This window comes from Fukomys damarensis, unplaced genomic scaffold, assembly GCF_012274545.1.
Source record: "Fukomys damarensis isolate Sample0158 unplaced genomic scaffold, DMR_v1.0_HiC HiC_scaffold_25, whole genome shotgun sequence".
Classification (NCBI taxonomy): domain Eukaryota; kingdom Metazoa; phylum Chordata; class Mammalia; order Rodentia; family Bathyergidae; genus Fukomys; species Fukomys damarensis.
In genome coordinates, this window is record NW_022900937.1 from 2,086,186 (window position 1) to 2,107,333 (window position 21,148).

Below are 21,148 nucleotides of genomic sequence, written 5' to 3' on the forward strand. Positions count from 1 at the left end.
GAGGGAGAGGGAGAGGGAGAGAGTGACTGAGGTGCTGCTAAGACAAGATGAAAGCCAGAAGACTGCAGTATTAGGGAAGCTGTGATAAAAATATTGTCCCCAGGGAAAAAGAGGCCTGTTGTCTGAATGCTGCTGGAAGGCTGGGCAAGACAGGAACAGAAACAAACAATGGACCTGGCTCGAGAAAGTTCAGGGACGAGGTAGAGATGAAGCCAAATTTGAGTGGCTTGGAACTGAGCAGAAAGAGAGAAAGGAGGAAACACATTGACAAGAGGGACTCTTCCTCCATCTTTCGTACAAGAAAAAAGGAGATGACGGTTACTTGGGGCTTTAGCAGTGAAAGTTCTCTGGTGATGGTGACCTTTTTCTGTGATGGATGAGATTAGTATTCTGCTGGGAATGAGGTAGGAAAGAGAGAGAAGAGTAAAGGGAACTCTGAGGAGCAAGTGGAAGAAAAGAGCCACGCTGAGGAAGAAAAGTGAACTTCAGGTGTGACAAGGGTAAGGATGCTCTGGTGTATGTTGGTGGGATTTGCACTTTCACATTTCCATGGACGTAACCTTCTGTCTGCTCGGAGGCAGCCATCTGCAGAGGAGTCAGCGAGATGTCAGGCGCCTGGGCCGGTGGACATTAGACCCTGAAGCAGGAGTAGAGAGCAAGAAATCACTGCTCAGTTGAATCCCAAACAACAGCATGAACTGTAAAAACAGCCTTTGTCAAAAGAAAAAAGGATTCTCCAAGTTTCTTAAACTCTGCGTATCAGAAGCCAGTCTGGTTGGTTTGACAACCAAGTTCACAATCAGTGGAGAAAACTTGAGAGAGGACACAGGAAACACCCTGCCATGCAGAAGGGGAAAGGCCCCCAGCTCAGCCTGGGGAGTGTGGACCGAGGGGCAGGAGCGCGGCAGTGCCTTTTTCCTCCCCTGGGCGTTGGCCCCGCAGTGGGTCCAGAACCTCCTGGCTGCTGCAAAGGCATCAAATGCAGTAGTGGCAGAGCCCAGGGACTCTGCAGCTGGGAAGACTGCGTGTGTCAGCACTGGGTCCCACAGCCACAGGCCACGACTGTGACCACGATGCATGAGATGTGTGCACCCAGCCCAAGAAGCTGAGGTTGCAGATTTCAGAAATGGAGGTGCACGCAGACCCCCAAAGACCACCAGGGACTGACCGTACCCAGCAGTGCCATGCCCAGGACCAACTGTCAGTGCAGAAGGTGTCCCTGCCCCTGCAGAGGGCCAGAATTCCTCACAGGAACCTGAGCCTTCGCTGCCCTATGGCACAGAAGCAAGGAGGCTGCTCTGGCGTGAAGGGGAGCGAGAGAGTGAAGAGATTTGGGGAGACCAAACAGCCTGAGTTGCCCAGTGGAATTTCCTATTGAGGTTCCATTCATTAAATGTTATAGCCAAGCTTCTCCAACCCTAGTGTATCTCTCTGATTGACTTCTGCCTCTGCTCCTCTAACTAAGCAACGTCTGGAAGGGAGCAACCACAACAGTTACAGAAAATATGTGAACCACGCCGGTTTTGTTTTTGTTTTCGTTTGCTCACTGTTTTTTTTCAAATCGGCTACAGTGAATAAATTTTGATCCCACAACAAGGGGTGGGGAGCAAAGAAATTCTAGGTTGTGCTGAGCCCATGTGAAGTTTGAGATCAAGAAATCTGACCTGTTTGTCACCCTAATGTGGAGATCCTTTTCCCCAAACTGTTCATGGAAAGGAGATGGTAGGGTTCAGTCAGTTGGGCTCGAGCTTTTTGTCAGTCAAATATGGAGGAGGAAGAGAGGAGAAAAGGGTTAGGGCACCAGCAAGGGAGAGGTGATTATGACGGCCATGACGCTGTGGGAATGACAGCAGGGACCTGGTGGACAGGGCACGTGGGGACGGTGACTGCAGGTCTGTACGACGTGGAAGGACTGCCGCCGTGGGCTGACGAGGACATGAGCTGGGGATGCGTGGTGGGAGCAAGACCTCGGCGGTGTTCGCCGTGTGTGGCGTCCACCAGGCGCACCCAGTAGGTCAGTGTGTGTTTAATTGTTCCTGCCTGTAGGGAAATGCAAATTTAAAGAAGTGACAAAAATTCAGGAAATTACTTAAAACATTTAAGACAGAGATCAGCATTCAAGGACCCAGGGAAATGTAGAACTAACCATATAAATGCCAGCACTGTGTACTAATTACACACCTTTTCACTGATGTGGATCTCCTAATAAACTAAACCACATTTTTTACCAAATTACTTACTTGCTAATTATTTGATGAGTTAGTAGAAGTATTTGAGCTAATTTGTCTTTAAAGTGAAAGAGCAAATATTTTCAACTTAGATATCCCCCTACAACTACATTAAATTAGAAGATTTTTAATCTAAGCATCTCGATTTAGAGATCACCAAGCTAAAGGACTACAAAGTCTTGGCTCTTAAACACACTGATCAAACGTCCTCATTTTGCCCATGTCCCCAGCAGAAGCTGGCGCATCACAGGAGTAGGGCTAAGCACCCCTGCCATCTGCTTCCCACCTCTCGGGGGCCACACCAGTTTCAGATAGCTTCTTGCACGTCACCACGGAGTACAAACCTCTCATATTCGTGAAAGAGGAAGCATCCTTATTATATTTCTATACCTGGGATCAAGGTCTCAGAACGCGATCTACAGAACCCTTCCATGTACCCGTCACTGCAAGTGAAAACATCACTTGGCCTAATAAAGCCGACCCATTAGGAAAATTAGTGAAAGAGATACAGTCATGTAATTCAAGTTTCAAAGCAATGCTTTAGCTTGAGATAGTAGTAAAGTGAGGAAAGTGCCCTCTTTTCAACTTTGTTTGAATCAAAGACCACAGCCTGCAGAACAAAAGCCTGCTCTGCCTTCCCAATTATGCTAAGCCTCTGGTCCTCCGAAATAATTTGAATTTGAATTTCCTTCAGGCAGCACAAGCCACTCTGAAGTTCCCACAGTGTTGCCCAGTTTCCCACCCCATGTTTCCTACTGGTAAATGACATCTAACATGTGACCTCTCAACTATATCACTCTCCAAGTTTTGTACAGGGTCCGCTCAAATTATATCGTTCTTATTTTTGTGTTTAAAACCTAAAGCAATTCTAGGTTTGAGACTTAAGCGGCCCTTTTTCACTTTAAAAGTGTCCAAAACACCTCATTCTTTTCTAACTGTTTGACCTGAATTCCTTATGTATGGCCAAAGATCTGAGAAGACAGATAATTCTTGAGTGTCTTCCAGTTTCAACCACAAAGAAATTAACTCGTTTTTGCTAATATTTGAAAATATGAGTGCATGCATGTCTTTGTGTATGTGTGTACATGTATGTCTGTGTGTGTGTGCATGTATAGAGATAGACATAAAATTTTCTAAGGCTCAAATTCCTTCAGGCACAACTGAACCTTCACATGAGGCTCAGAGTGTAGTAATTAGCAGTCGGCTGCTTACATTTGCCGATATATTTGTACAAACATATGTTGGCTTTCGGTTCTATATCAGCTACACATCAAAGAAGGATGCTGAGGAAGAATTATTCCACCTCAGGGCTGGATTAGTGTCTCTGCCTGAAATAGGCCTCATTTAAGGACATGGTTTGGGGAAAATTAAAGACACTGCATGGTCTGAGTATTGGAGTGAATCCATTAACAAAAAGCCGGGCTGGATATTTCTGACATGCTTTTTCCGGGCTTGCTACTGAGAACCTGGGGCAAAATAACCTCTTTTATCTTGTCTGCCTGTCTGCAAAAGGGGGACTACATGCTTCTTTCCCCACAGCCCTAAGGAGGATGCATATGTCCAGAATCCTCACTCTAGAAATGTAGGTGATTCTCCTCCCGGCATCCCCTTCGGATGTGCATAAGCCTTCTGGTCACCACACCCACACCTACTGCTCCTGTCTGTAGAGCTCAAAGCCTAGAGATGGAGGAGAGCCCCTGAATCCCACCCCTCAGCAAGGCAGGGTTTCTTTTATTACTGTGAACTTTAATAGCACTAATGCCAAAATAAGCCCATGTATTTTACAAGAAAATCCATTTTTTTATAATTTTAGAGCTGTCAGTATTCCTGTTTCCCCTCGCTCACTCCTCCACAACAACTTTTAAAGTGTGTGCAAGTATTCCCAATTTGCACATGCGGCAATGAGTTATTTAAGTACCTAAGGTCATACCACTAGATTAAGTCAGAAAACCCAAGTTGCCCCTGAACTTCAATCCAAGCCAGGGACCTCAGCTATTCTGTACAAGTGAGTATGGAGGTGAAATCATCACAGACTGATCAAGAATGCACCGCAGTGGGGCTGGGGCTTCAGTTCAGGGGTGAAGCACTAGCTTAGCCAGTGCAAGACTTAGGGTTCGATCCCCAGGCTCACAACAAAGGAAAAAGTGGGCAGCAGCAGAGGAGGAGGAGACGATGAAGAAGCAGAAGCAGGAGGAAGAGGGAAAGAAAGAGAAGAAGGAAGAGGAGGGGAGGGAGAAAGTGTTGACTCCGGCCCATAGCAGTTTGGAAAACCAAACTATCACACTGTCAGAAGTTTTATGAGGCTTTATTAAAAATAAATTATATAAATGTGCAATTAAGTAAATTATATTAAGAACGAGGATAAGAAATCTCAAAACTAGTTACATGATAAATGGGTCAATGAAACAACATGGTAGCTAAGCTACATTCCCAGGAGATGTCTGCTCCTGCATTTATACATTGCTGCACACTGGATTTCCTCAATACGTGGTGAATTAAGGAAAACAGTTTTAATACAGCTCCTCATGTCTTCACTCACACATTCTATCCAGGCTGGGCTGGGCCATTTGCATGCTGTACATTTGACAGCCCAGCCAAGGCAGCAGGAGGGCAGGGCTGGGTCACCCGAGCTTCCTGCACTCACTTCCAGTGCCTTTGGAGACGGCCGTAAGCTGAGCTTGGGCCGGGGACAGGAGTACTAGCTTGTGCCTCTCTCAGCTGGCTCGGGAATTGGACTTCGGTGAAACTCAAGGCTCCTGGAAAAAAAGATACTATACAAGACACATGCAGACTTGAGGCATGAAATCTCACACTGGTCCAGTGTCACTGCTGCCATATTGCAGCACCGACCCTGTGTGGGTCCAGGGAGGGAATACATACCCCACCCCTGGCTGGGGAGGTCAAATAATTTCTGCAACCTATCACCAACGGTAATATTAATGAGATAACCTTATCTATATCATGTTGGTATTTTTAAAGTTATTATTCTTTACAGATGTGTGCTACCATGCCTATAGCTGAAATAATAGGACACTGGTAGGGGGACCAGGGTATAGATAAAATAGGACTGGCCATGAGGAGATGCTGTTGGAGTCGGGCATTGGCAAACGGGGATCCATTGTCCTTGTCATAAATGTTCAAGCTTCTGTATATTGCAAAACATTTTTTTTTAATCTGTGTCAATGGCAACCAAGCAAAAAAGCATCACCCTGATTGTGGAGGTCACAGGGATGAGCTGGTTCTCTAAAACCTATTCTGAGTTGGGATCAGTACAAAATGTCAAATCTAGAACTGCACGGGACATACATGAAATGAGCCCAGAGCATCTTGCCATGCCAGAAAATAAGCACTAAAAGGAAAAAAGCATCGAGGTGGGTACACGTCAAAGGGACACAGGACACAAGAGCCTCCAGCGGCCAAAGCTCGAATAATCGTGAGCAAGAAAACAAAGCCGTACTGGATTATGACTCAAAGTGACAGATTAAGGCCCATAAATCCAAAGCGACACAGGTGAGTGGGGGATAAACATACTCCCCATGCAGAATTTCAAGCAGTTCTTCCAGACATTCCATCCTCCTGGAAGTGGAAAATGGCTCTGCAGCCCTGAAGTGTGAGCCATTCATGATGAGTCCTTCCCAAACACAGCAGCATGAAAAGGAAGACACTCGAGGAACGCCAGCACGGAGAAGGTGGAAACACAACCCAGACCTGGTGAACGAGGCCAAGTCCGCGGTGAAGGCCACCGACTGTGCGTGCCCTGGGTGTGCAGCAATGAGAGGGCACTTGGAGGCTGTCGTCCCCGCGACCTCAACCTGACCCTAAGAAAAATGCCAGTGTCTTCACCCACTTCTGTGGCTATGACAGAATACCAAAGACTGAATGATTTAGAAAGAGCAGAAATGTATTTTCCCATAGTTCTGGAGACCCAGGAAGGCCGAGATCAAAGCACCAGCAAATCTGGTCTTGGGTGCAGCCTTCCTCCCTGCCTCAGAGCCAGGTCTTCCTCCTGAAGAAAGAGCAGTGAGAAGGCAGCCAGCAGGGCATGGCTGGTGGGCCACTGCTCCCTGGAAGTCGGTGCTCACCGCAAAGCCCCGATCCATGGCCCTGGGCTCCCCCAGCAGCTCAGGTGCAGGCCCTGCCTGACTCAGGCCTCAGCAGAGTGGACAGCGTGGAGCACGCAGGCTGAGCTGTCACCCGTCACTCAGAGCTATGTCTCCACCTTTTGAACTTCACGCCTTTTTCGTTTCTGAAGTCCTTGTTCAGCACCGAAGGGACTTGGGCTTTGGGTCAGCCTCACCCGCTCGTGGTTCATCGGTGAGGACATGGACCAAGGAATGGGGGCCGCACCATAGGAGACCCCGGGGTCCTCACCTGGTCCCCAGACACAAGCCTGCAGACCATGGCAGGGAAAAGCAAAGGAAAGGTGAGTGTAAGATAGAACTGTGTTCACCATCATGAACCAATGCAGCTCCATTGCTCACTAGGTATACACTCTCCTATTAAAGATGTTACCAGAAGAAGTGAGGTGTCAGCTCTGTGGGGACCATCTGTGCACTTCTTTCACAAATCTAAAACTAGATTATAAACTGGTTCTACAGCCCTGATGGAAATCTGAGATCTTGCATCCTGAAGCAGTTTCTCCAGTCCCAAGGAGGAGGCTCACGGTGACTGCAGAGACCTGGCCTCTGGCCCACCCTGGCTATGAGAGGAACAAACACATCCAGACCCAGGAGCGGGGTGCAGGCCTGCAGTCCTGGTGCTTGGAAGGCTATGCCAGGAAGAGCATTTGAGAGCACAAGTTCAACACCAGCCTAGGCAAGGCCCTGTCTCCTAAAAAAAATTTATTTGGTTGAGAGAGAGAGAGGAAAAAGATCTGACTGGAACAGCAGCTTCTTTTCATACCTAATATACTCCCGCGTGTCAGTGCATTTCTGTAACACAGAGCAACACAGAATAAAGAGCCAGGGCTTCATAAGCAGACAGCAGAGACCCTGAAGATGGCCTCAGTTACAACCAGAAAACAATACTGTATCAGTCCGTGCTCCCTAGAGAAACGGATTCAACCCAAGATGTACAGAAGAATTTGCAAGGTTGGCTTACAATGGCCGCCCAAGCGTCAGGTGTGGGAGAGCCACAAGATGGGGATCTGAGGCATCGAGCCAGAAGCCAGGAGCTCACTGCAGTGTCCTCGCTAGTCTGTGTCAGGAGGCTGCAAGCCCTGCACTGGAAGCCTGCAGACCACGGCCAAGGGGAAGGGGAAGGCTACAGCTCCTCCAAAGAGCAGAAGTGAGCCTGCCTCCTGTGGTTTCCCTCTCACCTTTCGGGTGACAGGCCACCCTGAGATGGGTCTTCTGTCATCAGCAAATCCCCTCAGCCACACTCAGAGCTGTGCTGATCCAGTGTAGCTGGGTGTTTCTTATTCAAGTTGACATGATCAGTTAACTATCATAAGGACACATTAAAAACTAATCCATTCTTTGAAATATCAAAAGGTCAGGAGTTTTATAGACCAAAGAATGTGTGCCAACATGCTTCTTGGCATCTTGGAGAGAAATAATTTTCTTACAGGTATGGAGATGCATTTTAAAGTGGTTCTATCAATGCCAAATATGCCCTAAAAGAGGTCCTCATTTTAAAAGAGGTTTGCTTAATTCCCAGAGAAAGGATCTTGAACTTAGAAAAATTTTCAGCCTGCCATTTCAAGGGCACTCTAGACTGCAGTCTTGTCATTGTGAAAAGGAAAGGCACTAGAAAATCAGGGCCTGCTCAGTCCTAAAGGGAGGAATCCTTAGCTTTTTGGCATGAGAGGTTGGTTTCATGGCAGGCAATTTTTCTATGGACTGGTGTGGGGGGACAGTTTATTTCTTTTTTTTTTTTTCTCTTAATTAGTATATGTTTGAAATGTATAAGTACACTCCCGGTGCTAGCATCACCACCTCAGCTCCACCTAAGATCGTCAGGCATTAGGTTCTCATAAGGAACAAGAGCCTACATTACGTGTACACATAGTTCACAGTAGGGTTCAAGCTTCTCTGAGAATTGAATGCCATGATGATCAAACAGGAAGAAGAGATGAGGCAGTAATCTGAGCAACTAGGAGCAGCTGTAACACAGGTGACGCTTCACTCACTCCTTCATAGCTCCCCTCTTGCTGTGGGGACCTGTTCCTAACAGACCATGGACCGATACCAGCTAAGGAGCCCTGCCTCAGGGTACCATGGATAAGCATCTGTAGCCATCACTCCTGACCACAAGATCAGAACATCTCATCAAGAAAGAACCACTCTGCCCCTGAGACTACATTTGGTTGTCATGCGGAGTTCCACCTGTGCCTGGACTCATTCCTCCTGTGATGTCTGAAAGGACACTATCCAGGTCTAGCCGGAGCTCATCTTTCCAGGAACGCACTGGGAGAGTACCTAAATCATCTGCACACACGTTCATCCCATGGTGAGCTGGCAAGGTGGAAGGGCCTGGGCAAAGGGAAGCTACTCACAGCCTAGCAGACAGGAGGCAGAGACAGAAGGAAAGAGCTGCAGAGGGAGACACACCCCTCAGGTCACAATCCAGTAACTGCCCCTTCCACTCAGGTACAACCTTCTGATAGCACATTCAGCTGCTGATTCTATAGTGTGCTCACCCCTGATGAGTATACACCCCATGACCCAGTCACCTCCCCAAATTCCAACTTCCAACACACAAGTCTAAGCCATAACTTCTATATGTAAGGGTATGTAAATTTTTTAGGTAAGTACAATTATCTTTTACTTGCATAATACTGAAAGAATTTGTTGTCCTCTAAGTGCACACTAGACAAATGGTGCAGGACAGACCAGCAGTATCTAGGGTTGATTTTATGGTGCCCTCTGAGATCAAGCACCATATTCAGTTTCTACTGTGTGCAGGAAAGCCAGGTCCTATCAGAAATGGCCAGGGAGTCATGGGAGAGGTAACCCACCAGTCCTCAAAATAATAACTAAAAGAAACTCCACCCAGAAATTGCAAGCATAGGTTTATCACCTAAATTCAATTTGCCATAGTGCAATGAAGTTGCACTGGCAGCTTCTAATTTGTGGTCTGCAGGCTTTAATTACTTTAGGGAATAGTCTAGTGACCAAAAAACTCTCATTACCTAATGGCACTTAATTAGGGGGCCCCTAGAAGGCACTCAAGTATATATTGTCCCAAAAGCCACTCAACAGGGCAGACACGAAGTGAAATCTAAAGAAATCTGAAGAAGTTGTCTGTCAAAGGCATGATGCAACAGGAACCAGAATAAAAACTGACAGGCGTGGGTACAAAAGATTGACATCTGATAATCATCGCCATTTTACCACTTTGATGGAATCTCAATTATGCTTCCTGGCTAAATAGGGCTAGACTGAGTATGATATATAAAGACGTATCTAATTGACATGTTTAAAGTATTTGTTTTAGGACAGTGCAGAAAGTAAGCCATCCATCTACCAATTGAGGCAGTAAAGGAAATTTTACTAATCCAAATGAATGACTTTCCTTAAATGTGAACTTTCAGTGGGTGATAATTAATTTTTAACTGATCTTGCAAAAATGGCTTCATTATTTAAGGGGGGAAATCACTTTAGAGAGCTTTTAGCTTTACAGAGAAAACTGTTGCATGGACATTTGTAGCTCCCGTCTACAGAAACAGCTTGGGTTATTTGCAGCAGGTGGGGCACCAGTCTTACTTTCTGACTGCTTTTAAGCGTTTCTTTTAGGCACTTCACACTCTAATATCGGTCAAGGAAAGGTAAAGAAGATAAAATTTACATTAATATTTTAAAATATCGGTGTCATTATCTGACTTACCTAAAAACTATCACAGGTCGCTTTAAAAGTAAGAGGAACACACTCAGTCTGTCCATATTATATTTCCACACCAAGGTACCGAATGCTTACTGCTATGCTTAAAGTATTTTAAATAACTGACCTAATTTCTGGCTTCCAGTTTTACAAATGCAAACTTTCATTTTAAATACATCTAAGGATGTTTCCGGGCAAAATTTGCCTCTTCTGCTAATCTCACTTGTTTTTGTGTTTCAAGACCACCTTTTTCTCCTCTTATTGGAACTGGAAGCTAGAAAAAAACAAAATGAAAGTGTCATCTTCAAAAAAATGACAGCCTCAAGCAGGAAGCATCATGGGTGCTAAGGCTGTTGAATATGGGCTATAACAGACCAAAATTTTCCTGAAATCCTTCACTCTTCATCCTTCAAGAGTTAAAACAAGAAACTCCTTAAAGCCAGTGCCTTGGACAAATGAGAGGATGGGAAAGCCCGGGAAGAAGCACAAACACAGGTTGGGATGGGGGAAGAGAGCTGAGAACAACCCTCCCACTTCGCAGTTCCGCATGGGCCTGGGCTTGTCTCGGTGCGTGCTCAGCCAGCGCTGGGGAAGGGCGAGCGCCTATCTCACCATCTCCGCTTCACGTTTCCCGGTCACGTCGTCCTTCCCTATTGTGACAGCGCACTGCTCCCACTCTGCGGTCGCACAACTTTTGAGTTGAGCCTCCGATCTGCTTATGAAATGGGGAGCAGAAACACAAACCACACCTAACATCTGGAGGAGACTTCGTCCAGGCCTGATCCACCTTCAGCCCGGCCTGCTAGAAAGCAGTGGGATCACGTGGTCACAACCGACGGCAACCAGTCTGATAATCATGTTGGGGTCTGAATCGTGAGAACTGCGCATTTTATATACTTGAATCAAAAATCACCCAGCACTTTGAATTACAATTTTGCACCTGGTGTTCATCATCAGCACTTGTGCCAGCATCACTGAAGGGCAACTTAGAGCAGCTCGGTTACAAAATGATCAAATACCATCTTGTCACCCAGGGAAACACTGACCGCTTTTCGGCCATCGATGTGTCCCTCAAATCAAGGCAGCCGCGTGGAGACGGCCTCTCAGGAAGGAAAGGGCTGTGGTGCCTCCTGTCTGTGTGGGCTCCACTGCACAATTCCCTGCATAACAAAGCTTGTTCTTGAGGCAGGAGTTGCCCCAAAGCCCTTGCAGGCCGAAGGATTGGACTTCTTGTGGGGCTTCCATGAAAGGGCACTAATAGACCATCAATCTTTTTGAAATTCTGAAGTGATCAGAATTGCTTTTTGACTACAATCCAAATATGTGTGTTCAGAAACACTTTCTCTTCTTCTTAGCCCTTAGTACTAGTCTTCCCCTGTGATTTGTACTTGCGGAATTCTGAGAAGCTATGTTTAAACAGTTGTACTGGCAATTTTTTAAAGTAGCTTAGTTGGCCAACTGCAGGATGGAAAGGAAGGAACAGACAAAGCCTTCACGGATAAGCCTGGGTACCCAGAGCTCTGAGGAGCAGTAAGAAGGGGCTGGGGACAAGAGAGGCCATTGAGCCGCCCGCAGGTGCCCTGGGTTCCAGGCATGTTTGGCCATTAGTTCTCTGTGGATCCTTGGGCAACTGTTTCTCAGACTTCCCCACTGGCCTAATTAATAAACTATGTGTTTGGTCGTTGGAAGCAATACACTTCCAGCCTAACGTGCTGTTTTTATGCGTCACACCGATGCACTAAGATTATGACAAAGTGCATGTGGGAAAATGTCTTGCCAGCCTGCACACGCTTGCTCTTTACAACTCATGTCCAGACAGCATGTCCAGACTTTCCATTACCTCAGAAGTTTCTAGGAATTGCAAAAACTTCACTTAATAAATGTTTCCCAACAAATCTAACCTCTTGAAAAGCTTTTGTGAAAGGTCACTAACAGACCATCAACCTTTCTTAAATTCTGAAGTGACTAGAATTGCATTTTGAATATAATCCAAACATGATTACTGAGAAACACCTTCATTTCTTCTTGGCCCTTCACACTAATTTTCCACTGTAATCTGTCCTTTAAGAACCAAAGTGGATGTATTTAAACAATTGCACTGACAATGTTTTTAAAGTTGCTTAATTGAGTAGAAATTTTTTTCTTAGGAAAAATCCTCAACCCATATCTAGATCTTGTTTTAAACCTTGGTGTTTTAAGGATTCTTTCAAGGTGTTTCAAGTATTCTTAATAGTTATTCAATTATTATAAAACCCAATTTCCATTCTTCTAATCTCTGTAATCAAATCTTTGCTTTCAGGATGCGATTAAATCTCTATTTTAGGGTTATAAAACTAGATATTCATCTTCTGTGACTTGTTATCATCAAGGTGAAGGGGCAAGAATCTCACACATTTTTACACTGGATGCACTTATAGTCATAAACAAAATGTGTGCCAGTGTTTCTATAACGTTATTAGGAAAGCACTTGTGATAGCTAAATACAGGGCAGATAACTTGATAGATACAAAGCAAAACTGTACACCACTAAGATCACAGATGTACTGGAAAAAATGGCATCTGATATGCCCCATCTGAGAATTATGGGAAGTCTGTTTACGTCAAGCATCCATAGGACCTCTCTCTGAGCACCGTGACAGTAGGGGTCACAGGAAGCTCAAAGAAACAAAAGTAGTTCAGAGGACAAAGATAATAATAGCAGTTGCAAAAAACTATTATAATTAATGCTATTAAACTTAAAATGCTTGAATGATAAACTCTGTTACGTATCTTTTAGCCCACAACAAAGCAATAGCAATAGCAATAGCAGCAGCAAATACCTATGTGTCTCGTGTGCCTTAGCCTTTAGTCTTCAAGACGACTCTTTAAGGTCATACAGGTATTCCTCTCCATGGTAGAATTTAGAAACCCAAGGACCATAAAGATACAATAACTCCTGCAAGTAGATGCTCACTGAACTAATCAGTGCCAAAGGCCTGTGGAGCCCAAATGTTCTGCTTGTCGATTCTGTGACTTTTAACCACTACCTTCTTGAAGCTCTTATTTTAATTGGAGGAGACAGATAAACAATTCACACAATGAAATTATTTATATAATGTAGAAGAAGAATAGAATAGAGTAGAACAGAATAGAATTTCTGGTGTGGAGATCTAGCACAGTATGCTGTAGGTCTGGAAGAGTAAATGTATAATAAAGGTATCACGTGGTGACAAGGTGCTACATCTGGAAAGCTCTTATTTATTCTTTTATTTTCACTGTTCTTAGTGCAAAACTAAAAGCTGTCTTGTGTCCCCCACAAGTGTATCTTGTGCACTGACAGGAAGACCCCAAGAGAGTGAACAGGCTCGGGGTACCCTGCGAGTGTCACAGTGACTGGAAGCCAGTGAGGGTAGGTGAGTCGCTCTGAGCCATTTTCTCTTGGGAACCTTAACATGAGAGTCACCACTCTTACAAGTTCATACCAAGGCTGATGAGAAGCAACATCCAAAAACATCTGCCAAAAACGAATCACTTATACAAGTAGTCTGTGAATGTGTGCACTGACATCGTAAGCCAAGCATAAGCTCCCTTTTTATTTTATTGCCAAAAGAGTTGAAGTAAATTAAGTAATGTGTAAAAAAGTAGGTGACTGTGCAATTGTAGTATAATATGCTTCCTATAACTGACTTTTATCAAACGACATTTCAAATAATAAAATAGCAGCAAGTTAAAATTCCCTCTATGAAAATAAGACTAAGATGAATGTATTCATTTCCTATGGTCACTGTCAGAAACCACACAAATTTTCACTAGGCCAAGTCAAGGAGTCAGCAGGGCCACACTTCTCTGGGCGCTCCCTTCGGGACTCGGCTCCTGCCCTTCTCCAGCTTCTGGGGTGGCCGCCATGCTGCGGGGGAGAGCACATCACTCTAGTGCCTGCCTCAGGTTTCCACATCAGGGGCTCTTCTCTGTGTCTAGCCTCCCTCTGTACCCTCAGAGGGTATCTGTGACTCCATTTAGATAATCGAGAATATCTCTCCATTTCAAAACCAAAGACCCTTTTTCCAAAAAGATAGCATGTTCAGGTTCTGGGGACCGGTTTTCAGCCTATCACAGTGAACACATTTCTCTTAGGTAAAGGGAGTTGGGGGATCTAACTTCTGCCTAGATTGGCTCCACTTGGCCACACTAACAGCCTGATAAAAGAATTTCCATGAGCAAGTTCTATCTGTTGTTTAAAAAAAAAAAAAAGGCGGGGGAGATTAAACAATAGCAGATCCAGCAGATCTCAGCTACTGGAACTATCCAACAGAATAAGCATGTCTGGGAAAGGATGGAAACCACTCCCTGAATAAATGAGGATTTTTAGCTGAGACTAAAACTGTTAAAAGAACCCAAATGGAAATGATAGAAATAAAAACTACAGTATCAGAGAGTAGGAATTCATTTGTCAGTCTTAGTAGATACAGTAAAGAGTTATAGATAGGTCAACAAACTGCAAAACGGAAACAAATTAAAAATAGAATTTCTTAAAAAAAAAAATCTTGAGCTGTGCGACCATATCAAAAAGGCAAATATCTAGTGTGTGTAAGTAGATTCCTAAAGAAGAAAAACAGGGCACAGTGTTTTAAGTATATACATTCTAAAACTGACCCCTTCCCCACCAAAAAAAATTTACAGGACACTCAGAACCCAATGTGTTCATTTAAACGTTACTAGGGTAATGACCCTAGTTTCCAGGAGCTGGTTTATAAGTTAGGAAAGGCTCTGATCACTCAACTTTGGAATACTCTGTCAATATCCATTCACCAGCCCTGGCCCACAACCCTGGCCCACAGAAGGGTTAGCAGACACCCTGGAGACTCCCTACAACCACACACACACAACAAAGCAGAATTCATTGAGAAAAGAGGAATATGGAATAGCCCCAACACATATATGTTACTTTAGACTTCATTCTGTAAATTCCGAATCAAAACTGTATGTATTACAACTAGATAAATTACTATATGCTTGTGTATGTAATGAGATCGGGAAAGGCAAATCTTATTATCAGGTGACCAGTGTGACAGCTTCTCAGGAAGGGCTGAGTGACAAAAAGGGAAATCAGAAAAATACATTAAAGAAACACAAGAAATTAGAAGACAGACCTCATGACCTATGTCAAAGGTACGACTGACTGGGAGAAGTCACTAGTAGTTTCAGAACACAGAAAAGAGAAGCGGAAGACCAGGACCCTCTATGAGGAGCAGCAGATGGACACTCTGGTGCCTGTCCATGGGGTTTTACCCACCAGCAAAAAGTGAGCTGCCCCAGAAGAATCTCTTTGCTTGCTTCAAAGGCTAAGATGAGAAGGAGAGAATCTTGTTGCCAACTGAGCAAAGAACTACACAGGTGGTTCTGATACCAATGGAGACATGTTAGGAAAAAAATCCAAAGATTCTGAGGGTCAGGGACTCAAGGAAGTGAATGTAGAGAAAAAGGCTCATTAGGATCTGATTCTGCAATGAAAGTGATTAAACTCATTTAGATAATGCTGCTGCTGGCTGCATACGTGTGGTCTATTCTCATTATCATACGGGAATAGTCATATCATTTGACCTAGTAATTTCCGCACTGGGGCTGTAGCCAAGGAAACGAAGTCAGTCTATCAAATGGGTGTCTGCCTGTCCATCTTCACCCTGGTGTTGTTCGTCATAGTTAAGGAATGGTTCAAACTAAGTGTGCCTCAATGCACTCGTGAGTGAGTGAAAAAAAATGTGCTATGTGCACGTAGAAGAGTGCAAGGTAGCCTTAGAAGGGAGGAGAGCTCTGTAGCATGCAGCAACATGTATGAAACTGGATGAGATTACACAGAAAAACGAATGCCATATGAGCTCATTTATGTGTGAAGAGTAGAGTGGTAGTGGAATCCACAGTGGAGCAGCAAGACAGGAAGGTTAGACTGATGTTGGTCAAAGAGTAGAAAGGCGCGACTAATAAGCGTGAGAGACCAGGTGTACAGTACACGGTGGTGACTATGTTTACAAGGCTCACCAATCTTGAGCATCCAAGGGAATAGATTTTACGTATTCTCGTTACAAAAAATGGTAAGTATGTAAGGCAATGCATAGGTTAATAACTATGTAACCATGCGGCAATGCATACATATTTCAAAACTTCATGGTAAATATAATCAATATGTACATTTTTATTAAAAGTAAACAATTTTCAAATATTTTATATAGAAGTTATCCTTTTATGATTTCATAGAGATCACAGTCAAACCAAGTATCTTGTATGTGATAACTAATTTGTAAATTAAATTCAGAAATTAATAAATATTTTTCCTTTCTTAAATAAAACTGGGCTGAATCACCAAAAGGCAGCATGAGAAACTAAACATTCTTATTTGTTCTTGTCTTAAACATTGGGTTTTTTTAATAAAAAAAAAAACGGAAAAGGAAAAAGCAGGCAAGAATGGCTCAGCATTCAAAATTTAATTAGACAAAAGTTTTTTATCATACTGTACACTCAAATATTCACACTTTGGCTATTGCTCTACACAAACAAAAATAAAAACTCACTTCCTTGGATGCTGTAGAACCAAACATGAAGTCATTATTGTGATCCACCGATTTTGCTTCCATGACACCGAACACACGGCTAGAATACAATTTATTTGAAAATTTCCTGTTGCTCTGTCACCTACCGTCTTTACATAGAAGTTCAGCAGAGTGGTATTTTCTTTTAAATATCACTTAAGATCACTCAATTATGAGAGAAGAAGGAGAGAGTCCTTTAGTAATAGTACTGTTGAATATTGGAATGAAAATCCCTGAGTCCCCTGTCTTATGAAGTAAGTCTTTCTGTGTGCATAAAATATAGTTCAACATTAAGCATTTTCTACAAAATGGGGGACAAATCCCAGAGTAATCTTCATACAAAGTTATTTTAGGTGCCTAATGCCTGTAAAATTATAGTTGTGCCTTGTCCTGAAGTTGAGGGTCTTTCCACATTTTCATCATAAACCCCATTTTTCAGGGGCTTATAAATCAACTATAGAAATGTGCTTTGGGATGAAACTTGGAATACCCAATTTCAGTTGATCTAGTTAAAACCAGCTGAAGCAGAGACAGAAAGTTTGCGTGGTTTCTTCCTCATTTGGCTGTCTCTATTTTTAAGCTAAAAGAAATGCTTTCAGGCATTTGTACCAGTTTCTCATTTTTTTTTCAAAAATCTTTACCTTTGGCATTTTGGAAATAGAACAAAAAGGATAAAAAGAACATTTAATGAGTAATTAGAATCTGGAGAGAAGGATAAAGAGGTGCTGAATCTTTCACAGCCAACTCACCCTCCCAGATCCAGGTAAGGTTGGCGGATGCTGAAACTCATTACGACACAATGACTTTGCTTTCAGTGAAGAGCTTTCATTGAATGAGAACAGAATAACTAATCGATGCCTCTCACACACAGACTTATGGAAGAATTTAAGCATAAATGTTCCTTTTACAAAGAGGTAATATTCTAGGTTTAAAAATGTAAAAAACAATAATAAAACCCAACTGTTCTGAAATAACAACAGTCACTTAAAATCTAAATACTTGCTTGTTTCCTCATACATGTAAAAAAAACTCCCTTTCCCCAAAGGCAGGATTTCTCTTATTAGTGGATCTTAGGATATTTAAATCTGTGAGCCACCTGGAATTTTCACTTTTATTGCCTTAGTTCTCAGTGCTGGAGGAAGTGTGTAGAAAAGGGCGTGGGCAGCCAGAGAGCTAATGTACTTCCTGAGCATGTTCCTTAGTCTTTGAGGAGCTGGAGGATGGTAGAAATGGCCACTTCGCTGTGGTTGCGCCTCCTAAACGCAGCCATAGCTCTGCCGCAGCCTCCTCGCCCTTCACTGCCTGACACACTGCCCAGTGGCGCCCATTTTCTGCACACTGCACCTCGCTCGACAGCATCTCAACACCACCTAAAGTGTGCACAGGGGACCCCAGGCCCAGCGAAGAGCAGGGACTCGGAACGGACCCCCAGCCCCCTTGCACTCGTTGCTTCCCAGTCCAGGTCACCTGTGCCCTGCAACAGGTCTTCCCATACCCTAGGCACATCTGGCTATCTTCCGTCATGAGTGCGGGCCCCATCTGATGGGTTTAAGTCAAGATGCAAGGAAGGGTCCCAACTGGAGCACTAAGGGTATAAGCTGAGTGGGAGACAGTTTTGTTGGAGGGTAGCAAAGTGCAGCAGCCATTCCAAATTCCAGTCTCTATTCACCATTCACCATCTGTTCTCGCCTGAGCCCTGCTCAGCTCTAATGTTCTGAAATCCTATGGAAATGGGCACTTGGTCCCGCTGAGTAAACTTTTCTAGCATTTAGCCCAAGCAAACCCATTCAGATGCTTACTTCCCCAAAATATTTAACAATCCTAACTAAAGAGAGTTCGGTGTAGTAATAACAAAGCCTGCTGCAGAAATGATGCCTTTTGCTAATTCTCGCGAGAGAAGCCTCCCTTCCGACACTGCGTGCTGACCATTTGGCCATTGCCTGGTGCCACAGCAAACCCCTTTGAGAAAATAGGGAAAGAGCAACACTGAAATCCCTCATTCTTGTAGATTTGAAACTAACCCATTGGAAAATCCCATGGCTTTTGTGGGCCAGCTGTACATGTGAAATGCAAGCTTATTAAGGACATAAACCAATATTCATAATCTGATGGCAGCCAGATTCCTTTTCCTCCTCATCCCCCAGTAAAGTACAAAGAAAAGCCAAGAAGAGAAAAGGGAGAAATAGAATCCATGTGAGTCAGAATTCATCTGCAGCTCCTTGTATAAAGCATTGGAAAGGGCCAGAACTTGGGGTGCCCTCTAAGAGAAGCTGGTGACTCAACTCGCTAGCCCCAGCACATACCAGTGGCCTTCCCAGTAGAAGACCTAAGAAACTGGTGCAGATTCCCCACCTCAGCAAGGGACAGAACAGTACCCCATCAGGATCCCTTGCTTTCTCTGTCAGTGAAAGCTGCTGTTAGTAGTTCTAGGATCCCACAGCCCTGCGGCTATGCTGTTCAACTCTGAGATAGCCTCAGTGGGCACCCTTCCACCCAGAGAGGAGGATTTGCTATTAGCGCGATGACATGCTTGAGATACACTGCCGTAATTCTAAGGAAGAGGACAGATGGAAGAACAGCTCACAGTGCATAAGGACCAGGCACTTCCAGGAGGTGGAGGAACCAAGTCCCCAAAGGAACCTCTGATTCTGCCTCAGCAGAGGCCACTTGACAGACTACCGGCGAGCAGCGGTCCCAAGCCACTATGTGCCTCTGAACCATGTGGTGACTTCCCTTTTATTAAGCAAATTTAAAATTAAACTTGTAATTCCAACTTTGTATCACAATGCAGTTTTGAACCCAATATGCATATTTAAAATCAGGGGAGCATAAGGCAAAGAATTGGCCATGGAACTGCTGAGAAATCCTCTTGGGTGGGGAAAGCAGAGCAATCTCGGCATTAGCAAGAGGGTCACTTCCTGTGCTGGAGGGACACAGGGAGGAAGCCGCACTCTTGGTGCTCAGCGTGGTGTCACCCAGAGGACAGGCGAGCCCTGCAGCCTGGTCAGGACGAGCAGAAAAGCACCTGGCGACTCCCTCTCTGCTGTGGTCAGTGCCCACCGCTGCTCCCCACCGCCCAAACCCAGAGGGGCAGGTGGCCACGTGGGACCACAGGAACACGGCCTCTGGGGCCCACTGCCCTCGGCAGGGTGCAGAGCTGCGGTCGATGGGGAACTCTCCAGTGAGGAGCAGGGACAGGCAAGAGCGTTCCCACCTGCTCCTGCCCAAGTGTGAGCACCGGTCTGGCCAGGGAGTCATCACAGAGGCAGGAAGAGCCAGCGTCAAGCTGCCAAAGAGAAGAAACCCTGACGGAGACGTGCAAGCACGGAATTACAGCCCCAGAGGTGAAAGCAACAAGAAACATCAGCCTAGGAAGAGCGGCTGTTCAGGAAGTGGATCCCCTCTCCTCTGTCCCTCAGGAAGAACGTGGAGATGGCGTATCCCTAGTTGGAGACATAGAACCTGTTTCAATCACAGAATTTCTTCTCCTAAAAACCCACAGAAAGGTCCCAAGAAAATTGAGTGTCACTCTTTTTATTTCATATTCTCCATGTTCGAATAACTTCTTCCCTCATGGAGGGATTCCGACGGCCTCTGGAAAATGATGGGGAGAGCCCAACCGCAATGCGGACTGCGGTAAGGAGACCGTGATGAGACTGGGGACGCAGCCAAACTGCTGTCCTAGAAGACAAGTCGGGAGAGGGGAGCGGGCACTCGGCCTCGCCACTGCAAGGAGATGTCCTGGGAGAGAGGCAGCCCATTCCTGGCGCTTCTGGTGCTGCCGCCCTTGAAGTCTTCTGGGCACCGTGACGACAGAGGCAGGCCAGGCCAAGGCCAGCCCGAAGGTCCCCCACCGGCACGCCACCAAGGCTGCTGGCTCAGGGACACCGCGGGGTGCAGTGGGGCTCAGCAGCATCGAATTTGTTACCGCGAGGAGCCTGATTATGTTACCTCGAGAGTCAGATCCCTCTGCTATGGAGCTGGATGAGGTAGCTACAAAACGACCGCTCCGACAGAGCAAGTCGTATTTTCCCTAACAAGGCACAGTAACCCTTCAGTCCTTCATCGCCCCGTGGTGTGTGTTGCGCTGAAGTCTTAACGCCCCGTGAAGACTGATGATCACCTAGGTTAACGCCCCGTGAGGCAGGCACCACCCAGTGGCTCCCAAGCCTGGGCGGGTTCCATTTATACTCCACGGGCTTTTTAAAAAATGACGCTTTGTATTTTATTGGGAAACATCCAGATTTTTATTTAAAACAGAAATGCTGAAAAAAGGCTTAAAAAACACTACACAGTTTCTGTTCTGGACCATTAATTTTTCAGTCAGATCTAACTATCATTTAATTGGTTCCTGATGCTAAAACTTGGATTCTACTTTAAACACTTGAAACTGGAGCATATAGAATAATTTGTTATGCTGAGCTATTCATCCCAAATGTCCAGGGAAAATAAACCAATCTCAAAATAAAACTGGGCTACCTTCTGTGATGACACAAAATTAATAATATAGCCTAGGAAATAAACGTCGTGTCTGTT